Source organism: Penaeus vannamei, chromosome 43 (genome assembly GCF_042767895.1).
Source record: "Penaeus vannamei isolate JL-2024 chromosome 43, ASM4276789v1, whole genome shotgun sequence".
Taxonomy (NCBI): Eukaryota; Metazoa; Arthropoda; class Malacostraca; order Decapoda; family Penaeidae; genus Penaeus; species Penaeus vannamei.
The window spans coordinates 4,714,344-4,716,843 of record NC_091591.1 but is presented as its reverse complement, the minus strand read 5'-3'; the positions used below and the strand labels follow the sequence as shown (position 1 = coordinate 4,716,843).

At 32.6% G+C, this 2,500-nt stretch overlaps 1 long non-coding RNA gene across 1 annotated transcript in view; it reads left to right on the top strand.

Moving 5' to 3' along the window:
- LOC113817992 (uncharacterized) overlaps positions 1–1,364 on the top strand; it is a 6,620-nt gene extending 5,256 nt beyond the window's left edge. The window contains exon 3 of the long non-coding RNA XR_011398396.1: positions 462–1,364. This is a non-coding gene — a long non-coding RNA (uncharacterized lncRNA). The remainder of the gene's footprint in view (positions 1–461) is intronic.
- The last annotated feature ends 1,136 nt before the right edge of the window (positions 1,365–2,500 follow it).

Sequence of the window (2,500 nt, the reverse complement as noted above, 5' to 3'; positions counted from 1 at the left end):
ATGAATATCATGATGAAGAAGTATAGCATTCAGTTTATTCCAGATTACAGATCATAGTAGGTGTTTAATTCTCAGAACAATCTCAAGAAGTGAAAATGACCTCCTCATTTGACAAAACATTGATATACATCCACACAAATAAAATGGAACACTGCCACAAATGGAATAAAACATATTTTTGATTTGGCCAAAACTCCTCTTTAGATATAGTAATCCATTTTGGTTTTTAATCTGGCTGAAAAGGAATGCTAGACAACCTTGAAACATCAAATTGTAAGCCATTCCAAGAGTGGCAGTACTTCATTTTATCCTTAATTGGTCTAAAAAGATTTACTTATAGTTTTAAAGTTTTTGCTACAGCTGACCAAGTTTAATGATGAATATAATAATTTAAGATGCCCACAGTATACCTTTTTACTAAATGCAAAATGAATATACTCATCTTTTTCCATGTATTCCAGAAATATACACACCTGATGGATGATGCTATACAGAAGCATAAAGTCAGCCATTCATTATGAAGAAAATTTTCATCTGTGAGAAAGCTGATGTTGACACAGTAGAGGAATACGATATCAAGTTTGAAGACTTTGAATATAACTTCAGGAAGGAAAGTGCATTTGCTAGAGAAGAAGACTGTACTTCAGTTTAGTTCTTCATGTTTTTGGCCTCAGCAGACCTCTTGAGGTAACACACGAGAAAGACCCTCTGAATGTTCAGTATGTACATGGTCATTTAAAACAAGTGAGAAGCAATTTAGGTGTAATGTGTGACAGAACATTTTCATCATTTGAATGGTCAGGTCAACACATATAACTTAAGCAGACCATATAAATTCCAGATACGTTTGAAGGCTTTTCAATTCGATGTCAATCAGAGCAGAAACAAAAGAATTCAGAAGAAAGATAGATGATTCAAGTGTGATATTTGTAGCTCAGTGTTTTGTAGGGGTCCAGAGATTTAAGGTTCATTGTTAGAGCCACACGTATGAGAAGCCCATTTGCTGTGCTCTATGAAACTTTAATGACAAAAACAGTTTGAGAAAGCATGGGACTTCCAAGTTTCCAAATTTTGAAGTTTAAGTTATTTTCTCATACCTGTTGTGAAAAGATGATATGGGAACAATAGTTTTGAAGGTATATGTTTTTGTCATCTCATTTTTTGCATATTAGCAAACATTTGTTTGAATGTTATAGATTTTTATCTTACATATTTTTATATTGTTTTTTATACAAATATTATAGCCTATATTATCAATGTTGTTAAAAATTAATTTTGTTTGTGATAATAATACATCTTAAAGATGAAGATATCAATGTTGAGGATGTTGAAAAAAATAAAAATAAATTTTCATCATGGAACAATTTGGCTCAATCACCTAAGTATAAAGTATACTTTATAACAGGACAAAATGCAATTAGCTTTCAGTTGACAGGCTTGTGATGGTAATTGTTTCATAATAGACTCATTGGTGATAATATAATTGATTGAGGATTAACAAGTTATTGATGATAATTATTTGATAATTAATGGTTGATGAGAATTGTTAGAGAACTGTGTATATGTGTGTGTGTGTGTGTGTGTGTGTGTGTGTGTGTGTGTGTGTGTGTGTGTGTGTGTGTGTGTGTGTGTGTGTGCACGTGTGTGTGTGTGCGTGTCTGTATGTGTGTGAGAATTGTTAGAGAACTGTGTGTATGTGTGTGTGTGTGTGTGTGTGTGTATGTGTGTGTGTGTGTGTGTGTGTGTGTGTGTGTGTGTGTGTGTGTGTGTGTGTGTGTGTGTGTGTGTGTGCGCACGTGTGTGTGCATGTCTGTATGTTTGTGCATGCATACGCACTTGTTTTCTCTCTCTCTCTCTCTCTCTCTCTCTCTCTCTCTCTCTCTCTCTCTCTCTCTCTCTCTCTCTCTCTCTCTCTCTCTCTCTCTCTCTCTCTCTCTCTCTCTCTCTCTCTCTGAGTTGCCAAGGAAACCTTGAGATCTTGGTTAAATGCATAATCTTTCCATAAACGTTTTTGCAGAGTATTCATTGTATGTTTTCCACTTCAGTGTAGTAAAAAAATATAACAGAATACAGTGAAAAAATTATTAGGTCTACAAATAACATCAATGAGACTCTGTTTGTAAGATCATTTATTTTAATGAAAGCATATAAATATATTTACAAAAGAAAATGCATGTGGCAATATACACACAGATATAATACACAAGATCAATCTTCGTTAAACTGATACCTTCTAATATATTATACATTTGATATATATTCTAATATAATATATACTTCATCTTCGTGTTTATATTAATTTATTCTGTATGATAAGATTAACAAGGAATGACTCAAACTTGAATATTGGTGTTACTCTGTACTTTCATAAAAATATTTATAAATTACTTCTAAAATTTTTTGATGATACAGGTATTTGAATCTTAAATGTAGGAAAAGTAATCAGCTATATTTTTATGCTTACTGTAAACCAATAAGTGAAAATGAATGCAACAACCAT